Source organism: Harpia harpyja, chromosome 16, assembly GCF_026419915.1.
Source record: "Harpia harpyja isolate bHarHar1 chromosome 16, bHarHar1 primary haplotype, whole genome shotgun sequence".
Lineage (NCBI taxonomy): Eukaryota > Metazoa > Chordata > Aves > Accipitriformes > Accipitridae > Harpia > Harpia harpyja.
The window spans coordinates 20,021,210-20,044,634 of NC_068955.1; positions in this window are offsets into that span (position 1 = coordinate 20,021,210).

The following is a 23,425-nucleotide window of genomic DNA, read 5'->3' on the forward strand; positions in this document are numbered from 1 at the left end:
TACATTACTACAAAAGAGATATTGGCTGTCTGAACAGCTGGAACTGGGCAGACGATTCCAGAAATCGTTCTCACTGAGCACCTCCTCCCTAGGGAGACAGCAGCCCTTGGCCAGATCCCACTAACCATTACCAGACTAACCTGGCTGGTCTGTCTCCTTCCACAGCTCCTTCACCCACCACTCACTCACCAGTTCTCAGGCACCTCACAGTAGGACTTCTGGGACTCCCTGCTCTGCTCCTGGAAATAAGAATTGGGGGAACTATTGTTGTGGTGTCTATGCCTCTTTCCTGATCTTGCCAGCAGTTCTTGATGCCTGCAGTGGCAAAGTTAGCAGTTAGGGCCAGCAAAAGGAGTGTCGCCCTGATCAGAAATGCGTCATCAGTCCACTAACAACGAATAATTCACTCAGTCTGTCATGAAAAATATATTGTTGTTCTCTGGCAATGACGTACTACCATGAGCAGCAGCTGTTGTCTCTTCATTGAGGAGAAAAAGCTTTTTAGCGTGGTACAGCAGAGAGATTTGGCAGTTGATTAGGGCAGTCATCTTCAGCATCTCATGATACTGAAGTTACCCAAAGCATCAGTCCTTAAGCCAGAAGCAAAACCTTCCATGGCCGCAGGGTGGCCACCACTGGCCTGGCAGAGCACTCCTGGGGATCACTTCTCTTTCCATTGTAACTCTTGGGATGTGCAGGAAGGACAAACAGCAAGTGGGAGAGCACCGCCACCTGTGCCTCTTTAGGCGTTAGCTGCAACTGTCAAAGGGTGGTTTCACCATTATAAGTGCTGTGAGTGTTGTCAAGGTAGTTGATTCAAAACACTGATAGTTGGGGGCTTCCTTGGTGATTACGTTTGGATGAAGCAGATATTGCCTTTCCACTCTTACCTTGTTCCTAAGAAGGTCACTGGAAGAAAGAAATAAGTGCTTTTGGCAGTTTTCTCAGTATTTTTCCCCACGCCATTCAAAGCCAAGGAGGAATGGGGAGACTGGTGCTCTACAACTAGCATTTCACGTGGAATCACTGGCTTTCTGATCCCAGCATGGCTCTTGGTCCATGGCCACTCAAGAAGCCTACAGCAGCTCAAAGCCAAAGCAAGGCATTTAATCCTAGGATTATACGTAGAGACTGCATAGATATAATGACTCTTTGTGAAGTCTTCAATCATCAAGCATTACGTTTAAAAAAAAGGAGGACTTGATAAAACCCATTTTCTTCTACAGCTAAATGCAGAACTCCTGCAGGGGAAGCCTAGGGTACAAGTCTTGGGCTTCACAAAAAGGACAGGACCAGTCCTTTGTCTGTGGAAATCCCAGGTGAAATCCTTCTGGTTCAGCTTGCTGTAGAACCTGTTTCTAATCGTACAAAACAACCATTGAAAACAGCTTCCTAACAAAGAAGATCAAGAGGTTGTTTTAGATGATTTTACCTTCTGGAAAGGGAAAATACCATAAATATATTCTGATCTGAATACGTGTTTTTCAGACCACGGTCTGAGTACCACGAATGCACCGATTGCTCACACTGGCCTCAAAAACGTCAACCTCATGAAGCGGATTTCACTATATTTAGATTGCTTTGAATTGTGTTTGCCGTCAGGTAGAAAGAGATGTTTTCACAGAATGATGTCCTCGTAAGTGCTAGTATTCATAAATATCTTGTTTGATTTGTGTTTCCAAGCTGATATAAGTACAGCCTTTATAGTATTCAGAAACAACACTTACATAGCAAAATACCTTCCAGGTAGCATAATAGATATTCAGCAGGTATCAATAGCAATCTCCAACAGATGATTTATTTTGAACTTCTGGAAAGGAACATTAGAAATTAATTTCATTTTCTTCCTATTTATTTAACCCTGATATTCTCCCACTTACCTGCCTCTCTGCTATCCCATACTTACCAACTTTCCTAGTTTCTCCTTATTGTGGGACAAATGTTGAAAACAGTTTTTAAAGACAATTTATCCAGTATGAATCAGACTTTTTTTTTTTCTTGTTTTTATGCTTTTTTCCTAAGGATGTTCATGGGCTACTTTATTTTGCAAGAAAGCTCGAAAACCAGGAAATGACAGTGTGAGTTGTGGAAATTGTACACGTTCATGCTACTATCCATGCTGGCAATATCAGCATTGAAGCAACCATCCATTTTCACTAATATTTGCAACTTATTGTAACTTTTTCCTTTCATAAGGGAAGGGTCATCTTCAGAAGCTAGAACCTTTTTCACATGTGTTGGTAAAGATCTGCAGGAGTCACAGTCTATGGCTTAATGAATACCCTGGTACAAATTATGTAAAACAATATTCAACAATTCTGAAAAACAGGAAAGGCATGAATTCTCGAGTATGATTGCTGATAATTCAGTGAAGAGAAAATTAACGTGAAAGAACTTGAATGAATCATTTTAAGCCTGTCTCTTTTTTTGTCTGCTCATTCTTGACTGGCCACATACAAACTGCTATAAAAATGAACAATTTTTGATATAAATGTGAATTAGGAACAAATTTCTTAACTTAATCAAACTAACAAATGACTCAAGAGTCTCCTCATATGTCTAGGTCTTGCCAAAAGCTGTGCCATCACAGCTTCTCTCACCTAACTTAGGAAGGTGTCTATGTGCATGCTGCAAGCATACTTCTCATTGCAGAGTATCTTAGTAGTAAAGGGCCAAATGCTGCAGTATTGGGTAAACGCAAACACCAGCAGGAAACCTGAGAGCTTTTTTCTGAGGAAGAACGTAATGCTTTGGTAATTCCCAAATCTGTTGATTAGCTGCAGAGCAGATGAAAACCAATGGTTAGGCTGCACCGGCAGTATTTGCTGGGAAGAACTCTGTGGTATGTTGTGCTTGGTAGTCTGCAGCGAGGATTTTGTGCCCAGCACAAGAGCTCGCACAGCTAGCATCCTTGCAGTATTCTAAGCCAGTGCGTACCTAAGCGGTAAAAATGGGTCACATCCTCTGTGCCTTCTGTGGGTAGCCTGGAAGAAGGATGTGGTTTCTTGTCTTCTGTGCATGAACAAACCTATTTGGCATATCTTCAAATCTTCCCCATACTGAGAATTGGAGGATCTGCCCCTAAATGAGCAGTGTTGACAAGGGGCTGCCTGTGTGTTTTCCAACTCCTTGGTGAGTTGATAAGGTAACATCAGGTAACAGATGGGATTGCATACACAGTGTGATCAGGAACACATTAAAGGGGATGGTTTAACCTATGGACAAGGTGATGCCTTGCAGGCGGAAGACCCTTTCCCTGCATCTTTCTTGCTGTCATTGATCAGCAGAAAGAAAGCTCAGACTTGAATTCTGTAGCCCCTTCTGTCAAAAAAAAATAAGGGAAGTAGTATTCTGCTCCAATTAATTAAACAAACTGATATAAATTCCCCGCTTAAATTGTACTTTGCATATCCATAATCTCTGCACTACATTTTATGTATACTTTACCCTTGGGTAAAAATTTGTGAGCATATAAATGCTTTCTCATATAATCTTGCTAAAGCACGCTCTTCCCTATAAATATTCATACCACTGCCAAAACATTTGCAAGCTTTCCCCAAAGGTGAAATATGTGTAATGTACTTTGCCTTCTGGGTATAAATATTATCCAATACATTTTGGTTAATATGAATACACTAATTATTCTTGTAACCCTTTTTAAAAGGGTCATCCTCATGATGTGAATTTTTAAAAAATGTAATTACAGTAATTGGATACGTAATCTAATTAAAATTGGCTTTATCTTTAATGGGAATTTTTCTAAAGAGGCAGAATTACAATTGACTTTCTGATAATCACTGTTTTCTTTCAGCTAGAAGATGCATTTAGTACAGTAGGAACCAGAGAACATGGCCTCTTTACTCCATGCCAGCCACCTTTAGGGCCAGTTAAACTATAATTTTATCTATTACCAGGCAAAACTTTCACTTTGCTTAGAAATAAAAGTTCTTCATCTTGAATCGATTTCATTGTGGCTCAGGTACAGATAATTTAGGGAGTGTTTATTGTGCTGACTACGATGCAAAGCTGCCCTTAGAGAAGATGCTGTGTGGAGGAAGGTGCCAATCTATCTCACAAAGCCTACTTCTTTTGGTGGCTGTAGGCACAGTCACATGTATGGTGAGCTCTGCTGTATTCAGGAGGTGCACCTGGATGGACCCCAGCATGCTTGGGGTACATGTAAATTCTCACTGAAGTAAACAGAACTCCAGTACAAAGATAATTGGGATCAGCATTTCTAGCGTGCTCTCTAAAAGCATGTTCCTTGCACAGTGTGACTGGCAGGACTGTCACTGTTCAAAAGGTGAAAATTAAGTCCACGTTGCCAGTTATAGGAGCATCCCTTACTGTGGGAAGCCAAGGAGAACAAGGCAATGGGAAAACTGGGAGTTGTGTAAGAATGAGACTGGAGAAGTGGATTCATGTCACTAGCTTCAGATACCTGTGACGTACACATTTATGTCTGAGACACGTTTGTACTGATCAGTGGGAAGTTAGTACTTTTGAGGTATAATTCACCTGATTGTAGGTGGAGGTCTACTTTCAGATGTGATAGATCACACTGTATTTTCCTACCTTGACAATAAAGGGTGCAGGGGGTGCCTTGCCCAAAGATTGATGGGCGCCCTGTAGATGTGAATATTGAGTCAGATGAATGCCACCAACTGAGAAGCAACACAAACCCCTGTCTGTGGAGCACATCAGTTCACTTGGGAAGTGCAAAAGAGAATACTAGCATTAGAAGCCAGGTGAGGTTCATAAAGTTTTGCTTTCTGGATGTCTGAAGATTCAGAAACCTGGCTGAAAGCCAGGTTGAAAGAAGTAAAAAAAAAAAAAAATTACCTTGAGAAAGAAATGAAAATGGAAATTCTCTGGTAATACTGGTGATTTTGAACTGTCATTATGAAACAGTTTAAAAGTGGGGAAGAGCTTCCCTGATGAGCTCAACAAGTGAAAATCTGGCAAAACAAACAGAAAAGGCAATTCCTGTGAGCAAATATGACTGACCCGTCTCTGGTGATGTTACAGCATCTGTCAGCAAAGACACTTAGTCATTGGATTGGTGCGAGCCCTTGATAGATGGTTTCATCCAGCCATCAGGCTGAACTAACTCGAACACAATTAATACCATGACCTGGAGAACACAGCTTCAGGTTGAAATATCTGGAAGCAGGTCTGTTACAAAGCTGCTGCATCGTTCAGGGTCTTTGCTGCTAGTAAAAGGCATTACTGGAAGCCAGGCAAGAGAGAGAGAGCTTCCAAGAGAATCTATCAACTGTTTTGTAGGCTCAGCTTGCCAACCAGCGTGTCCCTCATAGGCTGGTATGTTTTACATAACTGAAGACAAAGATTTCACAGAGGAACTAATCATTGTTTACTAAGAAGGATGTAGAATGGGCCAAATCATCACCTAGTGCAAAGAGGCCCCACTGTTTTTTGAGGTACCTGTACTCAACTGATAGCAGTATCAGCTGGGGAATGATGCAATTACCAGAAGAGTCTTTTGGGTTTCAGCCCCACAGCGTGGTGTCTGCTACAGCGAGACCCACTTGCAGGATGCCTGTGGCAGTGTCCGGTAGAAAATCTGTGCCCGTGTCTCCGTAAATGCTTTCTGTGCCTCTCACATCTGCCCAGCTGCTGCACCTGGGGAGTCTGTCTGAGCTGACAGACCAGAAGCACCATCCTTAGAGTTGCCATAGGAAGCTATTTTTTGTGCCCAGAGAGTTTCTGCTGAGCTCAGCCCTCTTGTACTCTCCTCCAGCAGGCGATCGGCTAATGAACAAAGAGAACAGGTTGCATTACTGTATTACTTTTTGGGTCAGGATGAATAAATATGTACCTAGTTCTGTTGAGCATGATGTGAAGTAGCAGTGACTGCAGAGGAGCTGAGGAAAAGGAAGATGGAAATGATGCTGTGATTGAAACACTATGTTTCAGCACCAACGTGTACATAATATACGTGATAGAAAAGAGGCTTCTAAGAGAACCATTTTTGTATTGGGAAAGAAATCATTAATTCCAGAGTGAAATTAGCACTAATGAGAAGAAGCATTTCAATTGAAAACAGGTACCGGGAAAAGTTGATCATGAAATGAGTGCATAAGTTCAAAACAGCATCAGAAGTACCAAGGTAAGCCTCAGGCTTCATTTGAGAACTGCTGGAGGTCTCGAACAGTAGATTTCAGCTTATTAAAAACATTTGCCATATGAAAAAATTTGATGCTGAAAACGTTGAAAAGCATGCCATTTCCCATCAGTTTGTTTTACCAAAGTGTAAAGCTGAACCATTGGATCAAGAAATAATGACATCATCTGGTAGCCTTCACTAACTTTAAAGCTTCCAGACTGAAATTAAACACAGAGGCAACACTGAATCATTCAACGGGGGGCACTTTAGCGGCAAAAAAAACAGTGCATTGGTAGGTAAGCAGTCCTGTACCTGAGACTCGCAGAAATGTGAATGTGCTGAGGTTCTGTTGCTATTACAGAAAATGTGTTTGTAGGTTTGGGAGTACTTCAGAAATGTTGTGGAAAGTGAGAAAAGGGAGTGTTGTAATGGTCAGCAGTGTGAACTGTCATATTTTCAGAGCTGAAGATCCTTCTAGTTAGCATTTTTGGGGCCGCTATTGGTTACTCAGTACAGAGGAGCTGGGAGGATAATGGGCTTGCTAGAAAAATCTGAGCTCTTTGGAAATAAATTTTTGGAGTGTCATAGGAATTTCTGTCCCTATTTATAAGGCCAGTTCAAACTATGCTTCTTGCAGTAGCTCATGATTGAGGAATCTTGGCAGATGCCCATCCGAATGCTTAGAAAAACAGAAGCAATTTGGTTTTGCAATCTGTCCTGGGTAAAAACTCTGCACTGCTGATGTTCTCTCCAGATAGGCTTATTGGGAGACTAACACCAAACATTGCCCTAAGCATGAGAGAAAAGTATTGGCGGCTGAAGGGAATAAGTGTGTTCAGGGAGGGAAAAAAGTCTGTTGTCTCTCTTCTCTTTGCAGACATGCAAATGTTCCTCATCCTTCAGTGGTACAGTTGCAGGAAGAGACTGCCAAGTAACTGACTTGGCATGTACATATCCTACAATACCACAGGAAAAGTTTTCTTGTCTAAGAGAAAACTTGAAACTTTAAAGAATTCTTGTAGGTTGGGAAAAAAATCTTCATGGATATTGGTACCAGTATCAACTGGTTATACTGACTTCATTTAAAAGAAAATAAAATCCTGATGTTATTTCATAATTTTAAAAAGGAAGGACAGTCTAAAGTTACAAAAATTTTAGCAAGTCTATGACAAGGTGTGATATAAAAATCTTGCAGAGGAGATTAGGTGGTTCTAATAAAAGGAAGATCCTCCACAGACCAGACATGACTTTTGCTTTGACCACAGTCAAAAAAGTGGGTGTCACTTTCCACAATCCTACTATCCACGGGATTATTTTGGAGAGCAGTTCAGCACTATGCACAGTAAGAAATGCACAGGCTGGGCAACTGAGTGCTAGCAACTTCCTTTGCAGCAGCTTTGATATCTTGCATGCATCACAGGCAGAAAAAAAATATTTTAATCCAAAGTATTAGTGAAAGGCTGTGCAATTTCTGGATGTCTATGAGGCAAGATCCCTGCAGCATACAGAGTGTGATGGGAAGGGGAACTGTTCAGCTGGAGCTGCGTGCGGCTGGCTGACTGAGCAGCCAACATCATACCCATATTCCAGCGCTGCAGAGACGGGACTGGGACCAGCTATGGCAGGTGTGGGAGTAATGGGTCACCATTACAGCAGAGTGTGGATAATAAAGCAGGGATAGTTCAGACATAGCTTCTCCCCAGCAGAGAGACAGTAATTGTAAGAGGAATTTGGGTAAAAAAACCCTTGGTTTTGACTGGAAATGTGAAAATACCCTGAAAGCAAGGCCTGGTAAATTTGAAAGTAATTAGAATTTTATTCTAATTTGGGGGATGGAGTGGGGTAGTGGGGTGTAAAATGCATGGTCTCACACGTTACCTGATAAGTGCGAGTGAGAAAGGCTTTCATCTTTTGTAGTTGAATGCAATGCCATAATTTGAGGAAGCGGTAAGAAACTGTTCTGCTGAAACAAGAGCAGCCTTCCCCCAGCCCTATCACTATGCAAACAGAAAAGGCATGCGAGAAATGGCTGGGCCTGGAGGGGAATTTCAGCCCTGCTTGCAAGATAACACCACTGAGCACCTAGGTGCTTCACCTGCCTGTCTCCTGAGGAAGGGCAGCCCCATGTGAGCCATGGGTGCCCATCTCCCACTCATTTCCACAAAAGGGAGCTGCGGCAGGGAGAAGAGTCCCCCTCCGCTGTGGGCAGAGCCACAGCTTCATCCTCCAGCTGGTCTTGGACCCAGTCTGAGAAGCTGAGCCTGGGAAGAGTGCGAGAGGTGCTTACTACAGGTCCTCTTCAGCCTGAAGGCCACACATAGCTGCCAGAGGTCCGATCTAATTGATGGAGAAGCTGGCGTTGGGGCAGAGGACAACTGGGGATATGGACAAACGTAAAATCTGAGTAACAAAATGGACGCAGTGCCTAGAGACACGGGAGGTGTGTTTGGAGTTGGGGGAAATCCTTCAGCGGCAGCCAGAACCACCGCTTAGTAAGTTGATAGGATGGTCAAAGCTAATTATCACAGGATGGCTCAGGCCAAGAAAGACAGAAAAATACAATACCATTTCCTTTCAGGCGAAAACTGCAATACAAACCTTTTTTACTGCTAAAATCCCATAGTCTGAAAGTATCTGTTTCTGGGTTACTGACTCCTGGGGGCATTAAGTAAAGTAATACTGCACCATTTCTTAGTGGGCAGTTCATGATGTGTTTAGGGAGGTTACATTTTGTAAAGAAACACCAAACCACAGGAGCACCTAGCTGTTCTCACCATCTCCTTTTGATAGGGGTAGCCCACAACACTCCAAACGACACATCCATTCTTGTTCCTCAGCAAAATCCTTTGATAACAAAGAGCTGTGCAGCCATTTCTAACATTGAAACCAGGCATCTCAGCAACTCCAAACCCCTTAAATTGAAGAGGTTGTTGGCTTTTGTACTTAACCTCTTGCTCTTGAAAAGTTTCTCTCATCTCAAGGTGAAAAATTTGGACGCACAACTTCTGTTTTTCCAGGAGATGGCAGTGCCACTACAGAAAATAGCTGAACGGTTGAGCTGCTAAGGTGACTGTTCTGTAATTTGCCAGCTCAGAACTCATATATAACAAGTTTTGATTTTTTTTTAAAATAGATGGTCAGATAATTATACTTCAATGACTGTCAAAAGCAATAATGATAGCACTCATTACAACTTTAAAGTGTGTCTGGTTTCCCAAGGGCTCACAACAAATTTTAATTCATCTGAATGGAAACAGGAGACATAATTAGGCAGTAACTCATTTCTATCATATACAGTATGTGCTATAATTAAGTTTTGCTTCATGTGTTCACACTGGATGTTCAACTGCCCTGCCTAACACCTGTTTCCTGTGCCCCTACCTGGGGTAAGCGCAGGTATTGCAAGAGTTGCAGTAGCAGGCAAGAAGATGGCAAACCCTGGATTCAATTCGAGGAAATGGCACAGCACATCTGGCAGCACCCGGCAGATCTGAAGTATAAAGCAGGCAAATAAATGTATTGAAAATTAATAAGGAACACAGCACTGCACCAGATGCAGTGGTATGCTAACTACATTGCTAAATAGATTGCAATATGCTAACTAGACCGTCTAAAATATATTCTTGCTTTCATGAACTGTGTGAACTGATGTCTTTAATTTTCAGCTTGAGCTTGATTTCTGATCATTTTTGTCACATCATATTTCAAGGATTTTGTGTTATGATTACATGTGATTTACTAAAAATAAGAGATCAATGGAAAGATGCAGAACTTACTGTGCTTCTCTTTCCATTCATTTATTATATTTTCATAAGTCTTTCATTACAAAAAAAGGGCTCTATTCACACTAGAAAGGCTACCTACCAGTTCAGTGAGAAGAAGGCAAGCAAAGAGTTATTCTACACCCTGCTAACATATTCATATAAAACTCATCCAATTTTGTTAAGACCTTTTGTGGAGAATCAAAAGTTAGCGAAGATTGTATTGTAATTCCTCTTCCTGACCTGAAAGTCACACAGCTGGATTCAAGTAGGCCAGAAATATGTGCTTTATAGAAACACCTTGTGGTTGGGGGTTTTTTTGAAGCTCTGAAAGTTTATACCGCTGACCCTGCCCTCCGTACCAACAACCGAGTCTCTAGTAGGAACTCATGGCAGAAGACAATTTGTTGCAACTGTCAAATAGCTGGTGGAAGGAAAGATCCACCTTGTTTCCTCAATGTCAGCCTCTACGTTTTCCTTGAAATGGGGCAAGAGTTACGCACCTTTCATTAGACCTGAGAGATTCTAGTTTTGTGGGACACTGTCAAAATTTAAATACCCTGGAGGAAAATAATTTGGTACTTGATCCAACAGCACCTTTTGATGTCAGTGTAAAAATACTCACTAGCATCAATGAGATTCAGAATAGAGCCTTGTTTCATAGTCAGCGGTAATAGAACATAATTGGATGGTCAACATCATCTTTTGCAATTCATAGGAATTTGTGGAAAGCCATTTCAGCAGCAGTCATCTCATTTATTGTAACATCAGCAGCAGCACCCCAATGCTCTTTACAGCCTTATGAGCATGGACGTTATATGATTTGCATCCCTCCTAGATGGTGCTAAACCCTGTCCCATACTACACAGGAACATGTTGCAAAACACTCACCACACATTTCACTGGCGGGTGCTGGTAGAAGGGAGTGTAGCATTTGTGATAATGGAGATAAGTAAGATACAAGAAGGAAATGCAGGTATTGCATAATATTTTAAATACCAGTTACTTTTAATTCTCAGTGTTAATGACGATGGTGAAGTAACCAGTAATGGTACTTTGCATTACATATGTGATAAAAACATCAGGAAATTAATGTGTGTTGTAGAGAATCTCCCTGTTATTTAGGCCTCTAAATTTATTGCATAGACTTTATGACAAAGCACATAAATAAGGTATTTAAATAATAACTTTTCAAATATAACATTCCACATTAAATTGTGCATTGGATGAGTAGGACAGGTCAACACTAAGAGCTAGTCAAAAAGGAGCTCAGATCCTATGACTGATACCCATCATGTTAGGAAAAAGAAAAATATAAATCATACTGATTTCTGACTAAGCAGCGTTCCAACCAGCCTCATGAAGACCATCATATGACTCTGCGCTGGTGGGCAAGACGACAGCTAAGCAGGGCTTGGAAACTGCAAGTCAGTAGAGCCACCTTGTTTTATATCCACTCGGGATTTTATTTAGCAGTTGTATGAAATGCTGTCATGTAATGCAAGCAATGCCAACACAGGTGTCACGGACCACATTGTTCAGAGGTGTTACTCTGTACATGTGAACAACAATGAGCTAATACTGGAGCGTGTTTCAGTGTGATAACTAAACAAGCCAGGTACGTGTGGAGTGTGGGGCATCACAACTAGCAAAAAGAGCACAGCAGGTTTCCGTCACATGTGAGAAACAGCCACATATCAGGGTAAAACACTTCTTATGCACATACCTGACAGCACACAAATGCACACACCGTAAAACTCCAACCAGATCCTGCAGGAGCCCTCTCCCCAAGAGTGACGGAGCTGGAAGCAAACTGGAAGAATAAGACTGATAGGGTGTTCGTAGTCATCCATTGTCACCAAGGTAACTTTTAGAAGTCAAGCCCTACACCTTTGAAGGCACGTGCACCTCCCATACAAGTTCAAGTGCAGCTTACCCCGGGGTGTGATTCAAATGCCATTCTTCTCATGCAAGAAATGCCTCCGTACAGCACATCCATCCTTCTGCGTCTCTGCAGCACCAGGTAGGACTAGCCACCAGAAGACAGGCAGGTCAAAGAGCAGAACATTAACCAAGGTCACAGGGGACTTGTTATTTCTGGGGCAGTTACTTACTTTCCATATGTCTTAAGTTATTCAACCTCTCTGTGCCTTTTTTTTCTGCTTGGCTGGGCTCCTCCAATTGCTGCCAGGACTTCAGCTATGGTCCCGATTTTATATGTTTAGAGCTTGGTTGAAGCCTCTGGGCACAACAGTATTGCTACTGCTGATAGGTGATTCCCACAAATAAGAAAAGGAAGAATGACACAAATACGTCTTGCTGTAGAAGGTCCCGCTCTCAGAAATTGTGAGAGGAGGAGATAGCCTCAAAGAGAGACACTGCAACTGCAACAGCGTAGGGATGAAGGAAGAATCAAGGGCTTGGCAAAAAGGGTAGAAATGATAGCTTATGATTTTCAATGATAAAGGCTGAGAAGACATTCAAGTTTAAATAATATTTGGATATGAAGCTGTAGGGACAGTTAATACAGAGTTCCCATTAAAAATCTCTCAGGAGATCTTGTAAGATTAAATAAAATTAGCCCAAAGGCCCAAATTCTACCTGCAAGTCAGGCATCATCCACTGAAATTAAAAACCCCCTGAAAAGCGCAAGATCAGACCAGCCGTGTGATCTGGCAGTCACCCTGTTCTTGTCTTCCCCACACAGCCTCCCCCCTCAACACCTCCTGCCTGTCCTACCCGCTCCGTTCAGCTCTGGTCCCGGCCACCACGACAGCTGACTCTCAAGCTTGCAATACTGCTCACGTACGCAGTTACGCTTTGAAAAATGCATAAAGAAAAGGCAGTTAGCTGATCCTGCGAGGACGAAGGCTTGCACTAGCATGGCATGGATGTGCCTTATATGACTGCTCTTGAAAACCTGAAAAGGCTGGGCACCTACCTTTCAGCGAAGTATGGCTGTGAGGGCTGGGACTGTAGGCTCACACATTAGTGACAAATAACTACAGTGTGTACATCTTGTGTTTCCTAACTTCTTACAACTAAAAATTGATGTAGCTACAAAAATCAGTGCTCTCAATTTTATATTAAGTGATTAAAAAAAAAAGAAAAAGAGAAAGAAAGAAAAAGAAAAAAGAAAAAAGAAAAAGAAAAAGAAAAAGAAAAAGAAAAAAAGGGAAACCCCCCCAAAGTTATTAACAAGTATAAGCTGATGCTGCAGGCTTTCCTTACTTTCCCGTCATCCCCGTTACATCCGTAGGCTGTGCAGCAGACCGTCGCGTTGTGCTGCAGCCTGCTTTCCAGGGTGTTACAACTACAGTGATGAGGCGCTTCTCCTGCTTGCAGACAGATATCTGGTGGAACCGCTACCAAACTGGGGGCAGGAGATCTGCCAGCCGTGGCTTTGCAGTGTGCCAGTTCATCTAGCACACTGGCCAAACTTTTTATGCCAGTCATTACTGCCTGCATTTGGCAAGCCCTGGGCATTGCCAAGTACCTGCACCTGCAAGTAATTCCCCGGGAGTCGCTGGCGTTGCTGGTGCGGCTTGGAGCTCAGCAGCGTCTCTGCTGGTCCATTAACTCTGAGAGATGTTTATTATGAAGCTAAAATTTATTCAACCAAATCGCACAATGAATAGAAAGTATAAGATAAATATTAGGGCTGCACTTGGTAGAAACAGTAAAGAATATGCTGTTTGCTGGGGTAGATACGAATGCTGTTTAATTTGTGTCAGAAGTAGTTACAGGAGGAGACCTGACTACATTACCACAAAGCACAGCTTTAAGCAGACTTTTCCTCTCTGATACTGAAGAATATTTCTATGCAGAACTTACTTTTTTTTTTTTTGCTTAGGAGGACTAAAAATTAGTACCTTTTCCTTTTGGTAACAGATTAATCCTCTGATAGTTTATAGGGCAGATGCGTGGTTGAAAATACTCATGTACATTCAGACACTAACTTCAGCCAGTCCTTTGGTGCAGATCCTTAAAGTTAGGTGATGTCCAACTCCCAGCAAAAAATTACACCAGTGGGAGTTGCTTACCCGTGCTCCAGTCATTGGAAGTGCCATAACCAGTTAAAGGCAGGTGCCACAACACTTTGAGAACCAAAGCCTTAAGGCCAGATTTTAAAAGCTATTGATGTGCCTAGCTAATTTACAGAGCACCCCAGGGCGGTCCTGCGCTGGCTTTCAGGCCACCTCAGTGGCACCGTACCACTCAAGGACACCAGCAGGACTCAGACCCCGCTCCATGTCTGCCCATTTTGGGAGCGTGTCCCTGTGTTTTCGGCCGCGGGCACCGGCAGTGACCAGATGTGCCAGTGCTCACAAAACTGCAGTGATCTAAGGTCAAAGCTGGGGCTCTTAAATGTTACCAAAAATCAATGGGATTTAGGCTAAGGAGGCTTGTGTGTTTGAAGACGTTCAGATGCCTCAGTCTGGCTGACCAGCTGGCTGGGGCCTGGGACATAGTGCCTGTGCACGGATCCATCCCACTGCACTGGCAGATAGTCCAAGGCGTGGTGTAGCTTCTCCAGGAGTGCATCTATACACATCCATCATCAGTAAGGGACAGTTTATAGATCGAAACAGAGGATAATGGGAGGACGGTAATTTAAATCATAGTACTTAATTGGACGTAAGGATTCCTAACATCCTCTTAGCTTCCTAATTGCTAATATACTTAACACTGATTTTATCAATAGTCCATGATATATAAAATTACTTCATATCAGCTCATTAGTTAATTAATTATAAGGGGCACACACAACAAACCAAAAGTAGTCTGAGGACCCAAACTTCTCCTTGAGTGAAAGGAGCAGCTCTGCCTCTGGTGCAGTGGTGCTAATTCCCACTGGCCTACACGTTTTTCAAAATACTTACTCACAGCAATGCAGCTTTGCAAAGTACAAGTAAGAAGGAGATAAGGCCACCATGCCAGGACCAGCCTTTCTTTCCAGCTTTTTGAGACTTTCTCTTTAGGGGCAAAGAAGTTCCCAGGTGAAGCGCAGCTCAGAGCTGCAGCTGGCAGAACTGTGGCTGAATAAGAGAAACTACAGAATTAAAGTTAATATATATACACCATTTTAAAAAAAACACCTCTAAATAGCTGAACGAATATGCCAAGAAATGGGATATAAAGTTAATTTTTCTATGAGACTGAGTATCTCGGCTAAACCAAAGGAGAAAAATATTAGTTATAACTACTCAGACAAGCACTCTGAGCTGTGTTTAGTGAATGCCTTCTGTGTGACTGTTTTTGGTGAGGGTGAAATACCATATATTTTTCCTACATTATGCAAGAATTGGGTGAGCTGAATGTTTCTGATTACCCAACCCAACAAACAAAGTAATTTCAAGCCACCACTTATTTTAGACTAAAATAAGTCTCGAAAGGGACAGAAGGCCATTTAATGTAGCTCAACTGAGGTGCAGTGACCCTCTAAGTGATGGTCTGTCCATACCTGGAGGTCATCCTACTTCTTTACAAGTAAGGTTAGGTAGGATTGTTCCCTAGTTTCTTTTCTTTTCCTTTTCCTTTTTTTGCTGGTCAAAGTGGGGCAGGAAATGGAGGAAAGCTCCTGCTCCAATCCAGGGGTTTTATCACACAGCAATCTTCCCTTTTGCTGTCCAGTGAGCCAAAATTTGATCTGTTCACTATTATTAACATCACCTACAGAGCAAAATGATCACACTTTCTTCCCAACACTGGCAAATGGATGGTTTCATTTTCCTCATCTAGGATCTCCACATATGTGCTTTTCACTGGGCTGGAGACCCCTCTGCCCAGCCCGTTCTCAGTCTTTTTCCCTTCGGCTTCTGCATGTGATATATATAAAAGTGTCTTTCCCACTGAAGAAAATGTGATCACCCCACTAAAGTGAACAATGTGAATTTTAGATTTGCAGCCTTTCGATTTATTATCTACAGAGAAACCTAAACTCCAGTGCTTGCTTCATGCTGATTATCCTTCTGGGGATAAAAAGAAAAAGCATTGATTTTTCTTTTACCCTAATTTCCCCACTGCTTCTATGCAAACAGTCTATAGACACTGTTCCACTACTTCTTCCTCCTGTTGAAGACAAAAGTGAGGATTTTTTGCAGCCACAGACTGTTATGACCGCCACTGTTTGTCCCATTTTCCCCCCCAGCCTACACTTACCCCTCCGGTTTCATGTGATGATTTATTGCTAAAGAGCATATTTTCCATTAGAGGAGAAGAAGGGGGGGAGTACCAAACAAACTCCAGTGGCTGTATTCAAAGTGTAATGCTTCTTATCACAAATAATTTAAAAAATGCAAGAACCCCAATTTGCAGCTAGGAGGCCCACTTGAGGGATCAGTTAAAATTTACTCCTTTATACGCATGCCAACTTTGACTTCAAAAAGACTTTATTCCCAAGGATAAACAACCCAATATTTGTGTAATATAATTAAGTGAAGGCATCTTTAAATGTCATACCAGCTTGTGCCATGCTTTAAATTGTTATGCATCAACAGAATTTAACGAGATGGCCAAGGATCCTGCTTCCTGCGTGAATGCGATAAGCCACAAATACTGTATAGCTCTTTAATAGATTGCCAAAATAAAGCATTTTGTATGCAAATTATTCATGGAGTGGCAAAGCTAATATAGTGCCAAAATTACGCCCACTGGTCCTCTGCAATTAGTAGTTAAGTTGAAGTATCTTCAAACTGCAGAATTTCTTTCAGTGTCTCCCAATACTTGAAACATCTTTTCATTTATGAAAATAGGAAATAGCAGCTTTTATTTTCCTTTTAAGGTTTAGGGTATGCGCGCGCTATAGCAGAGAAGTGGCGAGTGGGATCTAATCAGAATGATTGCACATAGGCTACCCGGGAAATAAATATAGAAGTCCAGTGACTTGCAAGAAAATTGAAGGAGAAAGAAAAAAATTGATTTCCCCCTCCCCAGCCTGTGCCCCTGAAATAAAGTATGGGAGCCCTGTGAAGTCGGGCTGAAAAAGCTAACTGGAAAAACCACAGCAAGACTGAAGTGAAAATACAAGCACATGGCTGACGGCTTGGAAGGGCTGCCAGTGCCCCCCACGCACAGCACCTTCCTGTCTCCTCCAGAAATCTCCCTGTCCGACAAACACCTGCGTCCTCCGGAGAGCTCTGGGAGAAAAGTTCCTCAGGCTGCACCAGGCAGAGGAGCTGCCACTGCGAAAGGCCAGCAAGAAATCACCCGAAATGTTCTTTTCCTGCCGATTCGGGGATAAGCTGTCCATAACCAGCAGTGTCTAGTTTCAAGTTAAGTACACAGATAACCGACAGGCGCGTCACCTGGGAAATACTTGCAAAATTCTCAATTTTTCTTTTTAAGTAATTACGTTCTCCCCTGAATACCAGCAAGAAGGATCCTTTGCGAGAAAGGGAAGGGGAGAAAGAAGGAAAGAAAAAGGATTTCCCAGTCTCCAAATTTCCAGTGAAAAACCTCTTCTTCAGCTCTCCAAGGTCATCTCCCAGACAAACCTTGGGCCGGTGAGGGAGCTGAGCAAAGGGGGGGAAAGCAGAATTACTCCTTGATGGAGAACTTTTTGGAGAAACTTTAAACAGTTGAATTAGGCAACTGCAAAGTATTGAGGCAACCTTTACCCTCTTTGGTGTCGCTTGCAACAGCACGTGGAGATGAAGCTTGGTGAAGAAGTGGAGGGGCAGGCAGGTCCTGTAGATCAAGTCCCCATTCTGTAGAGTTAACGCCAACCGTATTTTTCATTTACAACCTAATCATCAGAAAAGTACGGTACACGCCAGGGGCCTGGGACAGTGATTTAAGGAGTCTGTGTCAAACTGCCTGGACCTAGATGGCCTTTCTAAGCTAACCTGGAGGATTTACGACCAGCTAAACAACAAATGTAATTTCGGTCACAAACTGTTTTATGAAATGTTGTGGAATGCCATAACCATCGGTATTCAGTCCGGTGAACTCCAAAAGCTGTACTCTACAGCATTCTCTTAACCTGGGGGGCAGCGGGCAGACCCAAACCCAACAGACCCACTTCCATATTTTCATATCAAGCGAAGAAAAGGATAGCAGGTCTTATAGCAGAAAACTGCAATCCTTTGGAAAAATAAATAAAAGCAGCTACCACCATTAATAACATAGATCTTCCATTTTGTCCTTTTTTATAGGGATGCTGGTGTAAGTGTGTCCTTTTTTATAGTGATGTGGGTTTAGATGTCTGCCCCGCAGAGGCAAGCATTACCGCAGCGTCTCTGCCGGACAAGATCCGGCGGAAGGCACGGGGAGCGCGCTGCCCCGGCACCTCTGTGCGCACCCGGCTGACGGCAGCCCTTGCGCCGTGGGGAGGACTTGCCGGATGCTATTGGTCAGGGTCCCACACTGACAACTTGTCATCGATTTCGTTAAAAAAAAATAAAAAATGGCAACCAATGAAAATCAATCTTCTGATGCTCCGCTGCCTTAAATACCAGTAGAGCAAACAAACAGCCCTAAACAATACAGCAGAACCCATATATCAATTACCCTAAACGCTCAAGCATTTTTACTTCACAGCCTGCAACATCCGACTGTGGTACCCGCACCCACTGCGCCGAGATGATAATGGTGCTGCATTGTTCCTGGGCGCCTGGCGGCCAGATAAGGGCTGCCTGCGCTTAGATGATAATGAAAGTGGGCAGACTTAACATTGTGATTGGAAAATTTCTTGGGTCTCAGAAAAAGGTTCTATTAAGCCCACTGACCCCAATTGAATATTAATTAGCTAATTAACAGATTTATTGTTCCACGCAATTTCTGGAGAGGCAATTTTTTTTCAAGTGCCATTATTTTTTTAAATTATTTTTTGCATTGTGTATAATTGAATCTTTGCAGCTGCCAGCATCTTCTGCATGATTTGGCAAAAAAAAGAAAGAAAAAGCACTTATAGCTTTCCCCTTTTTTTTCAGACCCAAATGTTTCCAATCGCTTTAGCGAGTGTTTTGGGGGTGGGGAAGGAAGGGAGGAGGAAAGAGGGACCTGATTTATGTCACATTCTACAGATTTATTTATTCTTAAAAGCTTAACTTAAAAATGTCCACACTTTTTTTTCCTATTATGATTCACTGGTCTATCTTTTAGCCTGAGGTTACTACACAGTGCACTATTATTCCCAGGGAAGACACTGAGGTCTGTGCCCCGTCTCTCTTTATACATCCTTTTAAGCATTGTGCGTCTGTCTTCTCATCTTACCTGTTTGCTCCTGTTCTTTTCTGCCATGCAACTACTTTATGCCCAGCTGGGGAGGGCAGGGGACTTGGGCAAGCCGGTCTCTGCCCTTCCTGCAGGAGGGTCCCTTGCGTGGATCAACACGGTTCACATTTTTTTTTGCAAAGTATTTTTCTAAATACTGAGTTATTGGTAAAGAGAGGCAAGATGATATTTTACCATATGGATGATTTCTGACCTCTTCAAAGAAGTTTATTTGGCACAGACTGCTCCAAGTGCTTCACACTTAAGTGAGCAAGGGCCCACGGTGATCTGTCGCATGATGCTATTACCGGGGCGGGGGGTTGTTGCAGATTTCTTACAAATCATTTACTGCATCATATCTTTTCCTAAAGAAGCAGGCTGTCTCTTAAATAAACCGTGGTATTTTTGTGAGTCCTGTCCAAAAACACTAATGTAAGCACTCTTTAAAGTTCCAGAATTAAAAATCAAGATATTCTTATAACGTTACAAGCTGTAGTGGAAAATGTCAACAGAGAATATCATTATCCTGTTAAAAGTAGAAAAGACAGAAATAATCTTGCACTGGAGAACAGAAAATATGCAATTTATATAGTACAAGAAAGCATGCAGATCTCTTAAGTCCATACACCTGGGCTTAGGGCTACTTCTTGTGTCCAAATCCAGGATTTGCATAATCTGCTGTAGCAAGTGTGGCTCAAAACTGAGACCTCGATCTTCTAACAGTGTCTTCTTTTACGGCATATATCTTCCTTCTCTGACCATCGTGTAAACGCACCAAGACAGCCATATATTAGAAGTATGGTTAAAAATTACAAAAAGAGACCTCCTGCAGAGACCTGTGAAAAACTCTTCGGCACCTACAGAAGTGAAACCACATATGCCTCGTCCCCCATGGGCAGAAGAGACTACAAGAGGGACAAGCTTGTACTTGCCACAGCTAGAGATGGGTCCAAGGCCGGTGAATGCTCACAGATGGTTCCTCCTCTGTTTCTTCCTCAGACTGATGATTTTTCTGTTATTTTTCTTTGTTTTAATAAAACTGCCAGTGTTCAGTGAAATAATTCATTCGTAGCTTCTAAGCAATTCATATTTCTACAGCTCTCAGTCATGCTTGGAAACCTGTGAATCAGGTCCTTAATGACTCAAGACACTTTGTGGATCCACAGAAGTTCTGGCCTGCCAAATTAAATGAGTCAAAATACATCCCTCGGGTATCTCTTTCAACTCTTACAGGTGACAGTGGCGCAGATTATGGACTATACTTGCACAGTGACATAAAAAAACAGCTTGTCACCCCACTTCTGAGGGGTAGACAGACGCTTTCACTCAACGTCCAGAACTAAGTTGTACAACCCAGAAGAAGACGGGTCACTAGAGGCAGCTCTGGGCCCTGGCTAAATTTGGATCGAACCAACAGTTTTACCAGTCGTGGGGAGCAGAAGTGCTGGTATCTGGATGCTCTTGTCCATCACAGAGATAGAACTGAACTGAACTATTGAAATCCGGATACAGGGCCCATGTTCACAACGCTTTGCCCAGGACCTACCTCAGGTCCCATGCGATGTTCTTTACGAGATCGGCCTAGGTGAATCAAGACATGTTAATGAAGTGCTGCTCTCATAAACCTCTTTTTATTTAGATTCCTCTGCCTTTTTTACAGCTATATCCTATCCTGAAATACTCTAGTCAGGGAGGTAGTGTTTAAACCACATGATCATTTACTTAAAAATATTAGATGAAATACTACTGGGGCTCCAAATGAAAACTAATAAAAACACCAAGAAATGTGATTTCTATTTAAGTATAAAAACATGAGGAATAGGGAAGGAGAAACACAAAGCTTGCACTAGGATTATAGAGATATGTGAACTGTGCCAGTAAAGAGCCTGGACTAGACTCATCAAAAAGGTTGGTGGATAGTATTTCATATTGACTTTGACCTTCTACTCTAATGTAATTACTAGGAACAATTCAAATAACTTTCTTTTTTTCCAGAAAAAAAAAAAAAAGAAAGCATTTTCCATTGCTTAAAACGGGAAAACAAAATGTTTGATTGAGGTCATCTTGACATCCATTAGTGTGATAAATGAAGTGGAATTCAAGGCTGCTCCATTATCAAGGTTCATTTTCGTTGTTCAGATCTGGTTTCCCCCCTCTCTCTCCCTCTCCCTTCTTTTTTTTTTTTTAAAACAACATGGCCTCAGACTCAAGGCTGATTACAATAATTACATTTTCTACCCATAATAGTACAAATGATTCAAAGAGTTATTCAGAATGTTTCAATGTCAGCACTTAGATAAATGCTCCTTCTTTCCTAGGGATTGCATTTTTTATGCAGAAGGTTAGTTAGCAGCGGCAATAACGGTATAGCTGTCAGAAAGCCGTGAATTTACGTGCCCAGTAACTACATTCACAATTGTTTGGTACTCGGCGTGGCAACGAGACTGAATGGGATACCAGATAATTTATAACTGCTCCCCAATACAAGAAGAACAATTATATTGTGTGCAGTATAAAATGGCCATTATTTAGCTCAATTCTTAAAAATTATTTGAACAAAATGCCTATCCTTTGCAGGGCTATTTTCTTCTCGGGTCTAATTAGATACCCGAGGAATACAGGATATATAAATTTTAGCCAGCAAATATATTTATGGAATTTTAATTCGCTTCTTGTATACCTCTGCCATAAACCTTGTAAGCCTTCTTTGGGAGGTTTTTAATCTTAAAGGTAAAAAAAAAAGTGAAAGCAAGCAATAGTCATACAAAAGGTAGCTGCCATTTTTCTGATGAGCAGCAAGACCCTGGCTGTACGCCTCTCCTCTCGTACCATAAAATTACTGCTGCATGTTTTGTGAGTACAAGTTTGTTTCTGCAGACTTGACAGATTGCATCTCCTCGTAGGGAACAGCGGGGCCGGCATTGGGCAGAATTTCAGGGGGGTCTCAAGCAGGCCGGGGTCCACTGGACCCTCCAGCGCTTGAGCTGAAGCCTCCATCCCCTGCCCCAAGCCTCCCCTTGGCTTTTGTAATGAGCAGATCACATTGCTGTGGAAGAAACCTTTTTTTCAAAATCCTCCAGGTAACAATTTTAGCATCTCACAGAAAACAAAACAACCCCCCAAACAGTTAATAAGCTCACGACTGCCCATCTTCCTTTGGGGGTGATGGAGGCAGAGAGGCTTTGCAGCACTCACCACACCTGGCTGCGGCTGTGGTAGTGTGCCGTTCCTTGCAAAACATGGAAATTTTAGTCTAGAGTGCAAAATTAATTTCCATTCACAAGGGGGGCACTTTTCCTCACTTTCTTCCGAACTGTTTCAGAGATGAACAAAACACATAACCGAGCAGGAATCGGAGGAGAGTCAGGTTTCACCAGTTTCTGTATAATTTGCACCTAAATGGGAATTCAGGTAGAGAAGGGACAGACAGAGAGACGGACAGACATCAGAAAGCTCGGACTTGTTAGTAGCTGGGGCCAGTGTAAGACATTGTCGAAACTTAAATTTTGCCAATTTTCAAAGGAAATTAGCCGTGCTATTACCAAGACGGGCTTTCAATCAAATTCTAAAATTAGGCTTTCTTCTCTTGAATGAAACCTTAAAATATCTAACGTATATTAATCTAATCCGGCTGTCTAAGAGTTGGTGTCTCCTGTCACTGTATAGCCAGGTCACAAAACATTGCATTAACCCTTGCCTCAGGAAGGAGGTCTTTTATGGACTTGCATCTGCATCTGTCTAACTAAAGCAAATCCAGTCACGACTCTTCTAATGGAAAATAAGTTCTCTAGGGGACACTGGGGAGGCAGCAGGCAGGGGAATGGCTGCGGCAGTGTCCTGCCAGCTTTTCAGCAAGGCTGTGCGACAATAGCTCCCGCCTGCCCTTTCCTTCAGAGAGTCCAAGGGTACAGATGCAGGAGAGAGCTGGGATGAGAGGCTGTGCTGAGTGCAATTAATTTATATCTCCATTTAAATAAAACCCTCTCATAGTCATAGCTTGGGAGGAGGCAGCACCACTTGGCAAACAAAATTGTATTAAGTGCACTCCACTAGAAATGTTTATACTTTGTCCCTGAGAAATGTTTATGCTGGAGTACAGTATTTAACTTATCAATTTGCAAATGAATGACGAGGAGAGTAGTACAGAGGTTTTCTTATTTCAGAAACATTTGTTAAGTGCCTTTCATTTGCAACACCTCCAAAGTCAGGGTAAGTTGTCTTCATCTAGAGGAGTCTGCAGTGACCAGAGCAATGCTGAGTGTGCTGGTGGGGACACTCCAGCAAATGTATACCCCAAAAATGAATGAAGGTTTTGGGAAAT